Consider the following 20,866-nt stretch of genomic DNA (forward strand, 5'->3'; position numbering starts at 1 on the left):
CAATTTAACGTCTTTTGTTCCCCATCATATGGGGGTTGGACGTGCTTGCACATGGATGGGGGAGCCCCAGAACTCCTCATCAAGTACAAGTCTTTTTTGTAGCAAGAGTTTTTACGGCTGGATGCCCTTCCTAACGCCAAACCAAACCCTACTGCTGGGCTTAGGACATGGGAAATGTGCGTTAAGTGCCTTTCCCAAGGGCACAACGTCTGGGTACATGTCCGGACATGTCTCAGGGTACTCCACTGGGGATTGAACCTGGGTCTTAATGGTTCATAGCCGGATGCTCTGCCACTGAGCCACACAGACTAATTGTACGTCTAGTGATATGTATACAGTATATTCTTGACATCTAAGTGTCAGGAAAATTGAGGAATATTTGTTGTATCACTTCTTTAGAATTGTGTGTTGGATCTCGGAATCCCCTCTATTATTACCCCCCTCCCCCAAAAAATCAATTCACCACACCAAGCCATTCAACAATTTTCCAGTATAGCAAAATGCCCTAAATGCCTTTATTCAATTTTTGTTTGCCTATGTATTCATATTCAATATCTATGCTTTTTTTTTATGAATGACAGAAGTACATATTAATAAAAACTGTATTTTTAATGATTTTCAACAAACAGGTGCATCTCTGTACAATGGGAGTACCGAGTTGAGTTGGATGGCTGGGTTTTGCTTTTTTCAAGCTGAAATTGGAATTATCATTATTGTTCTTTATGTTTTTGCCAATTTTCTTTGTGCACCACAATATTTAGGCAAGCGCACCTACTTCCAAAAATGAATTTCGAGAAGAAAATTGTCACAAACTGATGAATTAATTATTTCATTACTTTTGCAATTGAATTATCATTATCATTCTTTATGTTTTTGCCAATTTTCTTAGTGCACCATAATTTCTAGGTCAGTGCACCAACTTCAAAAAATTAATTTTGAGAAGAAGATTGTCACAAACCGATGAATTTCATTACTTTTGCAATTGAATCTTTATGTTTTTGCCAATTTTCTTTTTGCACCACAATATTTAGGCCAGCGCACCTACTTCCAAAAATGAATTTCGAGAAGAAAATGTCACAAACCGATGAATTTCATTACTTTTGCAATTGAATTATCATTATTATTCTTTATGTTATTGCCAATTTTCTTCGTGCACCACAGTTTTTAGGCCAGCGCACCTATTTCCAAAAATGAATTTCGAGAAGAAAATGTCACAAACCGATGAATTTCGTTACTTTTGCCTCCTAATCCATGATATTAACTATGTTTTCCTGACCTCTGGTTCACCTGGATACAGACTTAACTGGATAAACAACTTCAATTTGTTAAGATTAGCCCCGGATCTGATAAACACCCCCCTCAGGGGTTGCGCAAGCTGGCTGCAACATATACATAAGCTTAGGATTGGCATGGTCCATTATCTGCATGGGGGACAGCCATCTATAATGTTGCTTTTCAAAAATGACATTTGTCATACACTTTGATATACTATTGCTTTGGTGTTTTAGATGTAGTTATGTGTCATGCAAGATACTGTAAACTTATTTAAGTTTGTGGTGATTTAATTTCGCGGTAGGGAGAAAATGGAGTGTTCGCAGTGGTTTTTAATTCGCAGTTGAAACATGGGCAGAAGACAGAAGAAGAATTTTTAACTTTGCAAAAATCTACAAAGTAGTTACTGCAAAAACAGCAAACATTAAACCACCGCAAACTTAAATGCATTTACTGTAAATGTTAGTGAATGTATGGTCACATATGTTCTCAGCATAAAGAATATGTACTGAAAACTCACTGCAAAAACTGCAACTTGAAAATATTCAGAAAATTTCAAAATTTTCTATATTGCATGAGAAGCATGGTTACATTCAATATGCCTGGAAGGCACTGTTAAAGTTTTCCCCACCAAGTCTTATGTGTTTATAAAGTTGTCTAAGCCAGTAAGATACTTAACAGATGACCTTCAAACGTAAAGCTTTACAAATGGAGTCTAAGTCTTTGTGCACATGGGGCCTTACTTAAAGTCTTATGTACACAGCATAGAAAGTGGTAAAGCCACAAATCTCACACAAGCTGAGGGGAAATCTACTGTGCCTACATGTAAACCATGTATTACTAGCTATGGGATGGTTGCTCTTTTCAGCTAATGTTCTTAACCCACCAGGCTATTAGCTAGCAAGGCGTCAGGGCGTCTTCTGGACACCCTGCACTATGAAAACAAAGATCAGACACTCTTTTTGCAGAGGATGCCCTGTTTTTGTACATCAGCTCATGTTCTTAACCCACCAGGCTATTAGCTAGCAGGGCGTCATGCCGTCTTCTGGATGCCCTACACTACAAAAACAGCAATTAGACACACTCTTTTTGCAGGGGATGCCCTGTTTCTGTACATCATGTGTTTCAAGGATTTGAGTGGAAAATTTAGTGACTCATGTTATATATATGTTAGCATTATTTAATTAGATGAAACTAGAAGATTTCTAATGTTTCTAAAAAGTTGTTTCAGCTAAAAATTTAGATGTGCAAGTAAACTGGAAGAGACCTACAGACGCCTATTTCTTTTGCCTATTATAGAACATTGATATAATCTGTCTCTTGCAACATACTGTCATGAGTCACTTGAATTCTATGTCTAGATTTAATTTGCATAATCTCAACACTGATTACAAATCAATCAATCAATCAATCACTCAGTTAATGAGTCAACCAGATACAGTATTATGAGCTCATAATCTAAACTGTTAAATGTTATTAATGCCTTATTAATGCCGGTAAGCGGTAAGTAATGCCTTATAAGCCCAAAATAATTGAAAAAGAAAAAAAATGCAAACATTATGATTGTGCTAATTATATTCTGACCATTCCTATACCCTTTTGCTCTTTATTAAAAAAAAAAAAACATCCCAAAATCGTTGATAAGACTTGAAACTAGGATGTGAAGATAATATTTCTCACCGAAATGAATTAGTATGCCCAAGACAGCCTTAGAACAAGTCATATACCTTTGTTATAGCAAGATAAAATGCATTTCAAGCAATGAAAAGGAGTAATTTCATTTCGATGAATTTGCCATTCACCTCACAGCTGCCTTCCCCATTTCTCACTTGCAGCAAATAAGATCAACGGTAGATCTAATTTAATAACACGAAAACTCAAGAGACATGATAGTATTACCAGGGGATAGGATGCACAATACATCTATTTCTTCCTTGTTATTCAAGTCTAAAAAAATTGTTAATCTGACGGAGCTGACTTCATCCAATTATGGACAGCGTTTTACCTCGACTTTCGGCAAAATTGAGTTACGACCTTGTCTAGTTTGCGGAGCCAAACCTCTCGGTTTCTTTCATATGAATCACGGTGAATATGATGTAACGTTGCAGCAAAGGAACAGTGGTAACCAATTCATTGTGCAAGCTTTGAGCAATCTGTGTTGAAACTGGTACCTATGGATTTGAACCACATGTGGTATCATGATCAACTTGCATAACTGCTACAATATGTGGTAAAGTCCTATGCATTTGGAGCAACATGAGCAAATTTCTACGCATGTGGAAAATTGTTTGGTAAAATTCAGCAAAATTTCAAACATGTGGAACAATGTGAAGCAAAAACCTTAGAGTCAGCTGACATTCTGAAAGCAATGTATGGCACAAATCCTACACTGATAAAACAAAGGAAAGCACCATACAGTTAGAGCCGTGCAAGACAAATACATATGTCAGAACATACTACACAGCTGAAAGCTATGGCTTCTAACTGAAGGATCGTATTCACCAAACATGCCCATTTTGAAGGTGATAATATTGTTAAACATCTTTGATTTGTTATCTATTATTAAGGTCAAGGTAGGAGAAACAATGGTGTTATAAATGCCATCCGATAGAGACGATCCTTTATTTTGAAGGCGATATGATAGGTCACCATTCTCTTGGGAAATGGCCAGTACTTCATGGCTCGTTGTCTACAGATTATGTACAGCTACATGGATTGCATGTATGGACATCTAAAGGACTCATTTATCTGTGCTTTGGATTGAGATGGATGAGGAAGCTGCATTGGATGGTTTTTATGTTTCCCTGCCTATGCTCTGTATATAAGAAAGGAAAATATATTTTCGTTTTGCGAATTATTCTAGTTCTTCTTCTTCCTCCCTACCCTTGTAAAGTTAGCACAAAAACTTTTACCCCCTGTGAATATGAGAAAATGGAATAGTCCAAATTACAATGGAAGGGAAATATCTGGCACGTTTGCTTGCAAATATTGCCTTTCTACTGTTTACCTTTGTTTCTAACATATTCTTTCTCTCAATTCTTATCAAATCTCATTTTTAGATTGTGAAATTCAAATTGGCAAATTGCTGTAGTTGGAATAAAGAGTTTTTGACACAAAAAAATGAGTCAAAAATGCCATATTTTAAATATTCATCTGTGAATGCAGTATGTCTTTGATGATAAAAAGGCTGCTTTTAGGACAATTAGTCAAATTTCCGCCATTAGACTAGATTTCCTCCAAGGACACCAAAATCTAATTCCTTGGTGCCGGGTGCTGTCAGAAACAATAACACATGAAGTGATTTTCCATAAATGCATTGACATGTAAAAGATCAACCTGACACTGTTATCCAATAGCCAATCAAAAGACACTAAATACATAGAGCCTTTCTATGTGGACAAATACATTTGATTGTGACTATTAACCTTCTCCCTGCTGCCTAACTCTGTAACCAATAGGGAATTGGGTGCCAAACGGTTACTTCAGTGCGCTTAAGGTTAAAGCAGATTTTCTTCTTACCTTATTCCATATCAGCACTAAAGTTTCATATGAATTGGCATTCTTGTTGTTTTCCGTAGTTTAGCACATATTTTGAAGTAGCGGAAAGCTGCTCTAACCATATCCTTATTTTCAGCACCGAGGACAGGTCCATCTGTTCAGTGTACACATGACTAATCTATGGGGAAAAAAAAACTTTTTGATAACCGTTTTTCTGCAAAATCAATGAGAAAATCTTACACATTTCTAACTATAGGTCATCATTGTTGTGCATAAGACCTCTTTGAACCCTTTTCTGTATCAAGAAGGCACATTATATTTCTATATTAAAATCTATAAAGAAGTCCTATGTGGACATTTGGAAACAATATATCAGAGCGAGTGTTGTACAGGAATAAGCTATATTATTTTGTACAATTCTATTGGTCTATCCAGGCTACTGATATCTTCATTTATTTGCTGATATACACTCTTAAAATATCTCGAGAAACTACACCGTTTAAGCAAAAGAAGGTACGTGATCAATAAAGACATCTCTACTGTGGGATCGTCTGCGACTGTGAAATTCCGTCACGTAATCTGACCCCGCGTAATGGGAAGGTGACGGGCTGGCGAGAAATTCTCGTGTTCAACATCGTGGACCTGACAGATGGTCGGCCAATGGGGACGCAGCTGTGCGGAGGTAACAGATGCCGCTGTGACAGGACATTTCCTATCATCTTTCCCTCAGCGATGGATCATTATTATCATGTACATGTGTATCATTACTTACTGTTACCTTAGACTGCAAGATACACTAAGTGATAGTATGCATGCCATGTATTCTACATCTAGGCATTTTTTCATGGCATGTCGTGTTATAACTCATGGTATTGTTCTTCCATAATAGAATTTGAACCACACAAACTGGTTTCATCATTATAGTAGTCCAGTGGCATAGCTGAAAAATTGACAATGTGCAAATTTGTCTAAAAGTAGCACATTTGGCACACATGTAGTTGAATGTATTCTTAACAAAAATATATATGGAGGCATCTCAATTTCCGCCCAGAATTAATTTTACAGGATTTTTTTGCCATTTTCAGGCCAAAAATTTATATTTTGAGCTCCTGAGCCCTGGTACTTAAACCAAATGACCTCGAATTTGGTATCGGGATGCTTATGATATTTATTTATTTATTTATTTATTTATTTATTTTGATTTACCACATTTTTGTGGAAGGATTGACATAACAGGTGAACTATCACCTTTTCAAGATGTCATCCCAGACCGGACTGTAAGATTTGGACCATCGCACACCGGGGCATGCCCCTACTCTTTTTTGAAAGGTGTGGTGGGTTCTTTAACGTGCGCGGGGTGTTGCTCTCCCCAAACACGGGACCTCCATTTAACGTCCTATCCGAGGGACGTCCCTAACCCTAGATGAGCTAGGTACTCATTTACACCTGAGTGAAGTGAGGAAAGTCGTGTTAAGTGCCTTTCCCAAGGGCGCAAGTTCGGACATGTCTCTGGGCGCACCTGGGATTAGATCCCGGGACCCATTGTTTGACAGCCGCGTGCTCTACAGTTGCGCCACACGACGCCACATGATATATGTCCACATGACCAGGTATTGAATTCACAACCTACCAAATGCAAGGCAAACAATCTCCTCACTTGGACATTGCAGCGATCGAAAAGATATGTGCTAAAATTTGGGGCCATTCCCCTTGCAGCACCCATTCAAACTGCAGATAGTTAAGACTTTTGCCCATTTAGCTTTCACATTTTCTGTACTAGAAATCATATTTGGTTTGTACCCGACATCCAATCTCTATACCTCTGCTTGGAGAGTACAATTTACCATCAATAACATATTGCACTGGTAACTACATGTATGACAAATCTACTGACAGTAAGTGACTATCATATGACATGTCCCTTGGACATATGCCACATCTAGTAGTGATGTTTTCATCTCAAAGTCAAATACTACGTTCCTGTCAATGCTATAAGCATAACAACAATTTAACATCAATAACATATAGCACTGGTAACTACAACTACATGTATGACAAATCTACTGACAGTTAGTGACTATCATATGACATGTCCCTTGGACATATGCCACATCTAGTAGTGATGTTTTCATCTCAAAGTCAAACGCTACACTCCTGTTATAACGGATCCTACATTTTTGGCACCGAGTATATCTTTGCCATTTTCAATGTCAAAACAATGATAGATTATGGTATATTTTTTTATGCCAGGAACATTTTTCTTGCCGGATATTGTGTCACTGATGGAAAATGATAGGTACGTGGGCCGCATGTTCGTGTCAGGACGCGTATTTCGCGAACGGCAGTCGGGATCTAAAAATGATGAATAATGATGGATTCTGTCGTGCGCTGTCACAGGCGGGGTGAAATATCGTCGCTGTTAGAGCGCGGGGACACGAGTTAAACATCACTGACAGACGCAAGCCTTTCGTGGCCAGCTGGTTTTCAAACTGATGGGAAAAGATGCCATTGTGCACTGTATTGTGTCAAGTAACGTTATATCAGTACTGTAGCATAGCAGGTAAGGTAAAAAGGTAAAGCGGTTGAACCTCAGACTGAGGACAAAGCATGACGTTTTTTGTTCGCTAGTAGTGCAATGTGGCTTCGCTACGGCTCACGTTTTTGGCCAAGCACACCGGGTCACCCCTACTCTTCTTGATAAGTGTGTTGGGTTATTTTACGTGCAGAGGTTTGACGCTCTAAAGCTCCCTCATACGAGGGGCCACCGGCTTTACGTCCCCCTCGGTAGGACAATGCGACTCTTTTCAACTGTTACATATTTTGTTACTGATAGAAACTATGGTGGTTGTTCTTTGATTTCTATTTCAGAAAATGTGAAAGCTAAGTGGGTCAAAATGTACTTCACTGCTGTTTGAAAAAGTGCGGCATTTCAAAGGGGACCTACAAGGGGAGTTGTTCCAAAATCTTTTAGATCGCTGCACTGGCAAAGTGAGTAGAGTGTTTGCCTTGCATTTGATAGGTCTTGAGTTCAATCCCAGGCCAAGTCATAGCACTGAGTTTAAAAGAATGGTACATACTATTTTCTGTGCTTAGCCCTGCTTGGGAAAGAGTATGGTAGTTTAACACACACCACAGCTGCTGTAGTGACTGCACAAATGTGTGTGGCCAAAGGGCTGCCGAAACAGAGATGGGTGCCACCTCATACACTATGTATCTGGTGCTGGAAGGACTTTAAGGTGGGGTATAGGCATGCGGCAGCACTTCTGGGGTGTCTTGAAAATACGATATAGTGTTACGTATGGCTCTTGATTTTTTTTCTCCAGGTACCTCTGTGCAAGACAATAATTTATGCAAATTTCTATGACGTCATGATGACGTCTTCAACAATTACAGGGCCACGCCTCTTTTTACCAAAGTGGTTTTTCCTCGCTAACGATCCAATGTACAAAGCTAATATTTTAGGTACAGATGCATAATAATGCTGTTGGTCAATACACGGGCTCATTTTTTGGTATCTTTTTTAAATTAATTTTTGGTGAATTTTTTTCTATAATTTAATGAGAACCTCCTTCTGTGGGCCCTCACACATTATCAAAGTATCAAAATGCTTATGCCACCCGTGAGAGGCAAGTTCAGGTGGTAAACCTCAGAACAGCATTTCTTTTTCTGCCCTATCATATACAGTTTTGTCAAACTTTTGCCTTAAATATCATGCTGTAGGGGTAGTATTCATAAAATTGGCATTTAGTAATCAAAAAATTACCCAAAATCGCCATTATTTGCTTTTTACCCAATCACGCAAGCACTAACAGTGACATACAGGTCAATAACCTCTGCAAACACACTATCTGACAGTCAGAGCAGTGTTCAAAGCCAGGCCAGAGAATCCAGCTTTCCAGAGGGAGGGAGGGAATAGCCAAAATGGGGGCCTCTGATTGGCCAGGCTGTTCCAAAAGGTATCGGCACCCAGTCAGAACGTTGGAAACTGCAACTTTGCCCTTGAAGTTTGCGGTAAACTGATAACCTATGTAGGGAAATGATGTCAGATCATGAAAATAGACCTATACATCTAACAAATCAGATGGTTATTTTGTCTAAATATTTTTGTTGAAAATGTGCTGCCACATGCCTGTACCCCACCTTAAGTAACTAATTCTTAGGCCAAGGCCACTAAAGAAATCACAGATAAGTACATTTAGAACTTTTGAGTCGTCCCATTTTGCGAACCTACAAACCAACAATTAAGCCAATGTAAACAACCAACAGATGCGGTGAATAGATAACCACCTTGCAAAGTTACCTTGACAGAGGTGATCAAATATGTACTAGACATACCGCAGGCAGATTTTTTGTGGGATTATCTAGATTAAGAGACCTGACATAATGTGGCTTGGCTTAATCCTTTATTTTGCTTGTGGCTGTAGAATACACGGTATGTCTCAAATGGAAAGATTTACATGTAATTTAAGTATTGGAAGGCGGAGCCCATCCCTCTCCTTCCACCACCTTTTACCTCCCCAACCAAATTCAGGTACCCATTTGTACACCAGGGTGGAGTAAGGAAAGTCATCTAAGGATCCTTTCCTAAGGGCACAAAATCAGGGGCATGTCAGGGGATGCGAACCCAGGACCTCTGGGTTCTGGGCCAAACAGCCTTACCGTTACACCAACACGACGTCACCAAATAGACCACAATCAAAACTATTTCAACAACTCATGGTTTAATATCATGTTTAGTTGGGCTTAACACAGACGGAAATCCTTTATCTATAGGCAGGCACTTATTCTATATTATATATTGGCAACTAAAAGGACATACGACACTTAGACATTCAGTCTCTTCTGTTATGATTAATTGAGACAAATGCTTCCTTATTGTGTCGAGAGTCTTATTCTCCAAGGATGATAGATCATCGTTACTTAGACTATACTGATTAACAATTTACACCTTTTTGACAGGTAGAGTATATCTTAGTCATTTGATCTTCTCAAAAGTGATGGATAGAGACGCATGTGTGCTAGACTTGTCAAGAGAATCGTTAGTTTTGTGTATGATTGCTGTCATTGTTGCAATAGGGGAATGTTATTGTACATCAATTTTGAAGATTGTTTATTGTTTATTGTTTATTTGCATGACTGATTGTGTACAATATAAAACAAAGATAAATAGAGCAAAGAATACATGCAGGGGAGGCCAGAAGCCTATAAGGCTTTTCGGGGGCCTCCCCTAAACTACACAAATAGAATTTTTACAAAATTATATATAATCAAAACTAAGAAAAATTAACGAAAGAAGAAATTAGAATTGTAACATAAATCCTAATGAAACAAGTGAAAATAATAGGAATTACAAAGTGAATTTTGAGTTGTAAACATAATAAGTATTATAATGAATAACAATTTATGAAGAAATAGGTCAAAATTATACAAAAATAACAATCATATGAAACATTCTGTCATCAGATACCAAAGGAAAAGTGGAAAACAAGGAAAACAAACAAATCAGGAGAAAGTAATACTAGGATGTTCTATGATATCTATCTTTAAAAGTTTTTTGAAACTGGGCAAGGACGAACAGGACTGTAGAATTTGGCTGAGTTTATTCCATACGGCGGGGCCTCTAAACATTATTGTATGTTGTTTTTGACTAGTTTTTGTCATAATTGGTCTTAAAAGATTATGTTGTCTCGTATAGTGGTGAAGATACCGTACATTATGCATTTGTTTGCATCTGTTTGTATTGCTTAGGCCATACTGATTTGATTATATGGATGACATCTTCAATCTGGCAAAACAAGAAGTTGAATTCATTATGAAATCTTAGTGGTCAGGAAGGTTGAACAAATTACTGAACACACAGACTATGGTATACAAAACAATAGAGTCTTCATTTTTGTTCCTTCACATCTTCTTCTTTGGCTTTGAAATTGGCTTCCGCATTCTACAACTGTTACATTTAGTATCTGTTTCCCCGATAATTTTTTTGCAATTTTGGCATATAATTTTTTTCAATTTCCTCTGCTTTGTACAATTTACAGTATGGTCAAAAACTTCTTTATTCTTGGAAAATGGACAAAATTGATGAGCATATGGATGTCTTAACTAGCTAACCACCCTAATGTGTAATAAAACGTTGTTACAGATTTTGTATGTTAAGTACAAGCTGTGCCCTATTCAAGAGAACGTCCCTAACCAAAGCTAGCTACTCATTTTCACCAGGGTTGAGTGAGGAAATTGGTTTTAAGTGCTTTTAAATCGTGTCTCAATAACATTTATGAAATAAAATATACTCATACACCTACAATGTGTGGGAACAACTACAAAAGGATGCTGTACCACTAGATCCCAGTCATAATGTAACATTAAGTTAAACATGATTTCACCACCCTGAAAAGACATGTCCAAACAGATCTCCAACCCAACGTCCCCCAGTAAAATGCACCCCAGCTTGTACTCAGGTCAATTACGGCATGTGACACCCTGTAATTACCGGTATTTTACATATATGGTTATAATTATTGTTTGCATGGTCATAACGCCTAGAAATTTGACACACTGTTAGCGCTTCTTGGTCTGAATAAAATGACTGTACAAAAGTTTTCATGTGACAGATTTTTGGGGTAAGAAATCGATATTTTGGTTAAAAAATGACATGCTAACTTTATGTGCCCGAGCCCAGGTGGGGAAAGCAGTTTGAGTCTTGGTAATTTACAGGGTGTAAGGTAAACTCTTACAGATGAAATTTGTCCGCGGCCTTTTTGACCATTTTGAAGGTATCGCATGTATTTTGGGGCAAAAACGTAAAAAACTGGGATTTTTTTCATATTTTCTGTGAACTATTGAATCTGTTAACATTATCTTGATGATTACGAAAAAAAGCCTCGGATAGTTTGAAAGAGAAAGATGTGTCAAGTATTAACTTAGTCCTTGTTTTAACAGTACTGTTAATTTGAGCTGGGCTTGAGCCCGTAAAGTTGACTATGCGATCCGTCTAAAGCGCCGTATTAAACATGACGTAATGGGGGTACGGCCCACTCAGCATTGACCAATCAGAGAACGTTACCATTGGTTACAAAATGGCGGACGCCGGCAGAACTTTTGAAAATCGTCGCTTTTCATTTCTTTTAAAACCTCTTCCTGTGTTCCTACAGTCAGAAAATTAACAGAAACAACGTTTTCGGATAGCTTATGCTTGACACATATATGTTTTACTTGATAGTCGTACAAAACTGTAAATACAGAGTTTCAGAAGACATTCAGCGTCTCATTCAGAGCCTCTGTTGCCAAAGTTTGGGATGCTAACGTACATCGCAAGTGAAAGAAACGAGAGCTGAAAAGCAAAGGGGGAAAGGTATGCTCTGAGCAAATGTGCATAAGGCACAGAGGCGAATTATGGGCGAAAACAGACGTGACAAACTTCCTGTCTACGGAAGGTTACAAGAAACGACAGGAGCGGCACATGGGGCAGTATTTCGAATCGCGTGAAAAGGGACAGTTTGTTCAGAGATGTAGTGCATTAGAGAAGTGCAAGATAAAGTAGGGCTGAGGGAGCCTAAACAACATGCACCATATTGGATGCACCTTTTGTTTGATCGAGATGAAATGTTGGACCATGTGAAGTCATTGCCATGTGGTAGTAAGGTAATTCAATACCGATCCCTGCAGTATCTGTTCCTACGAAAGGGTAGCTGCAGGTTGCAGTGCACTAGCTATAGTGGGATGATTCATCTGTCATGTGTTACCCAGTTTAATACTGTTTACAATGCTCCTGTTTGAAGTGATTTACACTGTTGATGTTTGGTTACAACAGTAAAAGTTTATTTTGCAAAGCAGTTATTCTGCATGTGCTCATTCACAATGTTGTGATTAACAATGTAATATTGGATCATCAAGTGCAAAACAAACCTCCACAAAATCTAACAGAAGTGTATCATTATTCAACATGTTCCATGCACACAATATACACCTCATGTACATGTATTCAACATGATTGAATGAGCGAGTCCCTAATTGTTAGTGCAGACTGATTCAAGGAACAAAAAACACATTAAACAGGCTAAGTATAGGTTGTTGCCATGCAATTTCACAGAGTAGAATATCATAAATGAAGATTGGAAGATCTAAGAATATCAAACTGTACACAAGTAAATTGACATGGATATATTTCTTCACTTCTTTAGTTAAACACTGTAACATTAGGTAAAAAATCACATAATCTAATATGACTATATATAATGAATGCAATCTTTCAGGATAATGCTTTGAAATTCAGCTTTAAAGGTGAACTTTAAAATTGATGGCAAAAATGTAAACCAACATAACTTTTTATAACTTGTCAATATTTTGCTTTCCAACAAGCAATTTCAGCTCCATATATAGTACATGCCATTTATTCTGACCTCAGCAAAATTAAGGCATAACTGTATAACATAAATGTATTTCATGTCATTAAATAAATGTTTGTGAATCAGAACATTTAAGGTCACATGGTATCAGAAATAACATGATTAAAGCTGTCCATCAAAGTATGCTTGTATTTCCATTGGGAGTGGTGACATTCTGACTTATCACAGGTCCTTGGCTACAGCCTGAAGAGCTTTACTGTCCTTTCTGGAGAAGTACTTAGATAAGCAGAGTCCTCAGTGCTGTGTTGACATCCTTGAGCAAAGTCCTACATCAAAAGAAAATATTTTGAAGACCTGAGGTCATATGGCAAATATCAATTCATAGGATTCAATACTTGAGATTGCACAATAGCAATTACTGCATAAACAGGGTGGAAAGAAGATAGATACACATTTGTCGTTTAACTTTAACCAAATACATAAGCCTGTATTATACCACATCATATTTACTGTAAAGTAATTGTCATTGTGAATTTGTAGAATAAATGAAGTGTCTTCAACATGTGCTTCTTTCATTTCCTTCAAGCATGCAGATACTTTGATTAAAGGATAGATCATGGTGACTGACAGAATTGTCAAATGTCACATAAATGTTCCCACTGGCAGAATGAAGATTTGCTATTCAAGGAGTCATCCAGCTACAATGTATAAGATATACTTAAACCTGGTGGCACAGTGTACTTGTGTTTAGGGTTGTTGAAGCTAGAAGTGTTGTCTTGGAATCCCTGACAGAACCCCAGAATACACCCTTGTTAAAGGCACTTTACAAATATTTCCTCACTGGACTCAGGTGAAAAATGGAAACCTAACATTGGCTAGAGATGTTATTTGGGTAGGCTGATAAAAGGAAGTCTCATGCATGTTTGAGGAGAGACAAACCTTGACCCCTTTATTAAGAAGAATGGGGGACCAACCCAGTGAGAGTGGAATAAATCAGTCCAGAAATGTAGCTTGTGCTGCAGTTTACCAAGTATACAAACCTATGTCTAACCTTAATATGTAGTATACATGCACATACACACATATATACATATATACACACACACACACACACACACACAATGTTTTGTTTCTGTCATTAACTGAAATGTGTAAGTGCTACAATATAACCTGCAGTCTCCCTCCATGTAATGAACACCTAAGACAAAAAGGGAATGGAGTATGTCCTTTTTATTTACTTCCTAAGCTAAGATACAATCAGTCCTTATCTCATAGCTTGCACAGCTTACACCCTAACTGGCTTTCTGTTCAGACTGTCTACTATTTATGGAACTATTGGGCCATAGCATATCATTACAAAATACCTCATCACAGCAGGTACTTCAATTCCTAATAGGAATTCACAATGAATACAACTTCATCCCTTAAAGAATATAAAGCTAAACCCTCCATGATAAATGACAGGAGATAATGTATCATCATGTATTATACATATGAGAAATAAACAAATATGCCAAATGTATACTGCATGCATGGTTGTAATATACAGTACATACATATATGTACAACAGCAACAAGTTACAGAAATGTTCAATAAATATTTGCTCAAAATCCATCCCATTTCCTGTCAGCTAGCTTGTAATACTACTAACTTTATATGTGCAGTGAGATTAAACCTAACAACATGTAGCTTGCCTTTGACAAGCAAAATGGTGTGGTACATAAAGTGGTTGCTGGTTAAGTTAGACTGTTGTTTACCTGTGAGAGGGTCTTAACTATTTAAAAATGGAGGTTTTGACTGTACATACCTTAGGATACCTTAGGACGACTCGGTGTAGAAGGCTTCTTCTTGCCTATAAGACACCCATATATACATGTACATGTCATTAGAGTTCATGTCATTAAAATTAAACATGTTTTTTACTTATCTTTTTTTCCAAGGGCATATATACTTCAGTTCTAGGCTATAGACTATATTATACTAATTAGTCAGTCTGTGTGAGTCAGTCTACAAAACTATAGGCTATGGACTATAAAAAAAACTATAATAAGCATTCAAACATGGAAAAAGATGCATCTAACTTCTTTTGGAGTTTGTCAAAATCTGTCTAGGGAGAGTTGCAAGTGTACATTTCTTGTCAAAGACAATACATGCATGTAGTATCAATATCTAGGAACATGACTACTGTTCTACCTTAGGACAGTAAAACTCCTTGCAAGGCATATGCCTTTTTGCTTTATCCATTCCCATTTCGTAGATGAATACTTTTTCATTGATAAGGCACATTAGTTGAGACTTGAGAGTTATATGTACAGTGCACTTATGTGGACAGTTATGTGTACAGTACAGTACAGAAATAGACGTCAAACAAGGACAAAAACAACAGTGCTACAGAGCCCCAGCCTGTAGGCTCTGTAGTACTGTTGTTGTTGATGTCATTGTTTAACGTCTATAATCTCTATGCCTGTACTGTACTATACGCATAACTGTCCACATAACTGCACAGTGTACTGTACACATAACTCTCAGCCAATGCTATGCTTCAAACTAAATTGCAAGCCAGAGTTGTTACATGCAGAACCAATAAATAAGCATTTTGATTGCTACTCACAATTTCAAAGCCGCCCTATTGAGAGTATTGGAAAACATTGTTGACACTGTACTGGTGGTGGGTTCCTTGTCTGCATGCATTCCGTCAAGATGCCGTTCAAGAATCACCCGGGCCCGTGTCGGAGTCGTGCACGGGAACAAATATTTACCTTCAAGATTGCATTTCAGCTCAATATTACCCACATTACACTGCTCCCCTGGAGCCATATCCCACAGTTCACTTCTCCTAAGTACTGCACTGATAATGATTATGTCTGTACAGATGTCCCGAAATACAGTGCAATGAATATTAAAATGTTGATGGGAGAAAGTACTTAAGAAAATCATGTGCACTTTCAATAACATAATTTGGGGTATTGATGTTGTAATTTGCATGTGTGAGTCGGCCGCGCCCCAGACAAGCCCACACATAATTTATCAAATTAGAAAGTTATGACCAACTCACCTCAGTTACGTAGAAGCCTCTCTCTCTTTGCAATCTGTGACTTCATTGAAAATGTTTGACTTCATTGACCAAATAAAAATGATCCTCTCGATCCCCCCGGAAAACAACACTGTGGTAAGCTGCCATGCTGCACGTTACAGCTGTAACCTTTGCCCTCGCCGCGGCTGAACCACATTCGTGGATACGACGTCCTAGTTGTTATCATTATTACGTTCAGATTATAACAACGCCCATAGTAGACGTATAAAAAGGGATTAAATAGTTTTCAAGTGCCAAAGATGAAGTGAAGTTCTTTTTTACTGAAGTACATGATCGTAACAGTAATATTCGATGTACCCCCCGAAAACCGCATCGTAATGGAACCGTCCGAACTGTGTTCCAGCGTTTCGTTCGAGTGTCACAAGCCGTAATTGACCTGAGTATATCTATGCTGTGCATACCGGGGGTGCTGCACTAGAGATCTCTCAAACCCACTGTTTTTCAAAGTGGTGGATTTATGTAACCTGGCGGATTAATATCAATGGAAGTTACATAATACTAAGTAAAAGAACCCAACACACTTATCAAGAAATCAAGAAAATTAGGGGTTTCCTAGCCAAATGCTTGGCCAAATGGCTATCAATGCAAGCTATAGCTATGGCCCATTGCAGTATCAACTAAAAAAACATTTACACCTTGTCTGAAGCATAACAATTTGAGTTCAACCTTAACCTTAAAGTTAAAGAATAAAATCTTGTACGTAGACAGTAATAAAAAGTTTGTGCTTGTTCGAGTGCTAACTCATTAGAAGGCACTGATGCATTTTATCAAATTTATGCATGTAGGCTCCATACATGGATGTACTAGATTCTCATAAAAGTAGTCATATCTGTGCCAAGCAAAGCCCCTAGGACATTATAACAACCCCAGCTAGCTTCGGGCGGAATTACAAAAGATTTAAATCAGCATAAGACGAATATTTCATACACTATTAACGCGTGCAGCGATGTTTTTTTGTTTAATCTTCACATTTATCACATTTGGGAACTAGAATTAAATCACTGAGCTGTAAATACCGGTTTCAGCCAGGAAAATGCGGTTCTTATGGGAAATAACACAGGCAACGTTTAAGACGGAATAAAGCCTCCCTTGCGTATGTTGTTTAGCGTCTGCGGGATCAGATATTCCTTCCCGAGAGACAATAACGAAAGTGAGAAATTACGCTCCAAAGCAGATACTTTGCGGCGTTCCTCAGAGACATCCGTTTCGACTCGACACGCTCGCGCAAGCGGACGCCGAATAATAATTTGTAATATTAAATCAGTGCGAGGCAAGGCTCGCTGATCCACACGGACTGTTTCTTACGCTCACTGGATTCCGCAGCACGTACTTAGCTCACGTAACCGTGGCGCCAACAACAACAGAAGCAGGCGCCCTCAACAGAAGACACCTGCGGCATAAAAACGCTTAATTTCTCAGCTTCTTTAGTATTCGAAAGCTGTTTTCAATCTACCATTGTGTTGGTTTCACACAGAGAATAATAATAAAAGTGTGGTGCTCTGATTTGAGTTGTGATAATTGATTTTGAAGGTGCTGCCATCATAACCTGAAGGAGGCCACGCAAAAAAAACACGGACATAAAACCACCGCGAACATTTCTGCATTTACAGTATTTAAAAATAGGGGTGTAGCCAACCAAACCAAGTCCATATATACTTGACTTTTGAAGGATATATCTGTATTCTGTATCTGCATAGCTGGTATAACCGCCGTTTGGCATAAGCCGCATAACACACCAGCTTTGCAGGCACGTGGCGCGGCAGCAGCTGGTTTTATTACACTGTACAGCCTGTATTTACTATTAAGAACAGTATTATCAATTGCAGCTCTTCGTGAGTGTGGGGAAATGTCATGAGCATAAAAATCCGTAATTACAATTGACAAATCAGTTAGGGACATGTGGAAATGCAATTTTCTGCATGTTAACTTGTTGTACCTCAATGACTTATCTAATAACTGTTACAATAGAATGTAACGTTAAATGATTTAGTGTAATGAACAAAATCATTTCACATCAAAACATGTTTTTTTCTACATGCTTGCTTTCTACATTAAAAACATGGATTTTGAAAGCTATTTTTTGTACCATTCATTTCTGACACTAGATATATTCAAACTCTATTCCTTAAAACATATTTCATACATTCTATCTACTCATTATGTACAATCATCTGAATATGACGAATCTGATGTTAAATGAGTCGTAAAGGCCTTATCATTCAAATATGGTAATAGTGTTATGAAAATGATGGAATCATAAATCATATTTGGAAGGGTAGCGATGTAAACAATCTATATTCATTAAGTACAAGTTGTGTAAGGCTTAACTGAATGGTTTGATCCACTCACATTGGAGTAAACTTCTACTCGAAACGATAAGTGTGTTGGGTTCTTTAACGTGCTCAATGTATGCCACACTTCAAATACAGGACCTACGGCTTTGCACCATCCAAGAGGACCCGAACCAAAACAAGGTACTCATTTTCACCAGAGTCGAGTGAGGAATATGTTGTGAAGTGCCTTTCCCAAGGGCACAATAGCGGGGACTGCTACGGATTCAAACCCAGAACTTTTAGATTCCGAGTCACCTACCTAACCACATCGCCACACTATGCCACATTATAGTGATGAACACAGACAACATGCTGTGATAGAGATGATGAGAGACTATCAGGCTATTAGCTAGCAGGGCGTCATGGCGTCTTTTGGACGCCCTACACTAAGAAAACAAGGTAATTAGACACCCTGATTTTGCAGGGGACACCCAGAAGATGCCCTGTTTCCTTGGAAATTACACATGTTCACGACTCCAGGTAGGATAGAGGTTCTTTATGTGACACTAATGGAGATCTAAATATAACAAACAAACAAACAAACAAACAAACGTGTTTCCCTCACACACCATATGGCCACCCACTGTAGTTTTTTCCTCACACCAGACACTGAGGCAGCATGTAAATTGATTGACATGCAAGGCTACCAGGTACATGTAGTTGTCAATCCATAGAGCCCATTTGAGAACTCTGGTTCCGATTGGTTCATCCCCCTCCCAACAAATTTTTGGACGCCCTCTCTTTAAATCCGAGTCAAAAACCAAGACATTATTGTTTTTGCAAAACCAGTTACCAGAAACGGAATAACTCCGGCCTTAGGACAACACCATGTGAATACAGATGAAAATTTGCCAGACTTTACAACTACTTAATTGCTTTCCATAGGCAGTCTTCCAAGCTACCTACCAAACGTGGCCGGAATACTGGTGAAGATATCTCTTTGATGTGCAACAAGCAAAAATAATTCCTAGACATGTGGTATTGTTGTATGTTTTATTCATCTTGGATTATATATTTAAAGCAAAGTAATACAGACGCACTTGTGCGTATATCAAGTCTGTGTGAGTTCCATATTAATTTCGTTATGATAAGTTGCTCATGAGAATTTTTGTACAAGAATTGCATGATGTGAAATATTCTGACTCTTTAGTTACACCTCTAGTATCTGTGAGTGTATTTTAAATTCGCTGCATGACAAAAAATCATTATGATAATATGGAACTCATACGGGCTTAATATACAATATACACACAAGTATGACATCCCCCTATCTGAGTGTGTATTCATGATAGTGTACAGTCGACTAGAACTTATCTGTTGGGATGATACAAATCATATCATATTTTGGTAGACCATAATCTCTGTGATTATGTCAATAATATTGGTCACTGCAGGAGACACTATAATCTGGAATATCATATTGCAAAATTCTATCTTTTTTGCTGTCAATATATCAAAATGGGGGTTATTAAGATAGGCACTGATAGATGATAACTACTGTTAGATCGTATAGAAAATATGCACATCATAATGTAGATTATTTGATATAGGAGTTTTCTATGGAAATCAATGTAATTTTTTTTCAATATCTGGTACATTATGCCAAGAGGCATCCATCCATTAAAGGATACAGAATTATTTTTGTTAAAAATTTGGAGTTTCTGTCATTGAAGAATTAGGCCACACCAATTCAATTTCTTGGTTAACAGAATTTTTTGGTAAACTTTTAGCACGAGGACATCATTAAGACAGAAGGCTGGGGTGAAAACTTGCACCTGACCATGTTCACTCCCTGAAACTGTGTGCACCAAAGTACAAGTTAACTTTCCTCTGAGATTCTGTTTTCATGTTGATTTTCCAATCTAGCATTTTTTCAAAAATTCTGTTAACAAAGAAATCAAATAGGTATGGCCTTAGCACTTGGTGATAAAAAAAATTCAGAGGCCAGTATAACAGGTCAAACGTGCACCCAGACAGAACGTGCACAGGTACATTCTGATGAGGGGTACGTTCTGCCCTGCTACACTGGAAAATCTGTCTCACCCTTGAAAACTAATACTCTTGTTACTCTCCAAGCAGAGGTTTAGTTATGGCTGGTTTTTGACCAAACAAGTCAGTAGCCAAACCTCTGCTTGGAGAGTACGTACACTCTGGTCACACATTGCTTACTGTCCAACTTGTTTTGAGAAACTATTCAACACTCTAGTCTCTTCTAGGAAAATGCTGTGTTGATTCACGCTTTCAGTAATCCATGTCATTTCACAAGGCTGACGGGCTGTCCATTTTCCAGTTATCTACACTTGCCATATGTTGGAGGCAGTTA

The 20,866-nt window shown here is 38.0% G+C and overlaps 1 protein-coding gene and 1 long non-coding RNA gene across 2 annotated transcripts in view; both read right to left on the minus strand.

Moving 5' to 3' along the window:
* LOC136425596 (ephrin-B2-like) overlaps positions 1-20,866 on the minus strand; it is a 116,664-nt gene that overhangs the window by 40,001 nt on the left and 55,797 nt on the right. The gene's annotated exons all lie outside the window — the stretch shown is intronic.
* LOC136425616 (uncharacterized) lies at positions 12,565-16,156 on the minus strand. The gene is made up of 3 exons (XR_010754092.1): positions 15,728-16,156; positions 14,924-14,968; positions 12,565-13,441 (listed from the first exon to the last, which is right to left on the minus strand). It is a non-coding gene; the product is annotated as an uncharacterized lncRNA (long non-coding RNA).

This window comes from Branchiostoma lanceolatum, chromosome 19, assembly GCF_035083965.1.
Source record: "Branchiostoma lanceolatum isolate klBraLanc5 chromosome 19, klBraLanc5.hap2, whole genome shotgun sequence".
NCBI classification, from domain to species: domain Eukaryota; kingdom Metazoa; phylum Chordata; class Leptocardii; order Amphioxiformes; family Branchiostomatidae; genus Branchiostoma; species Branchiostoma lanceolatum.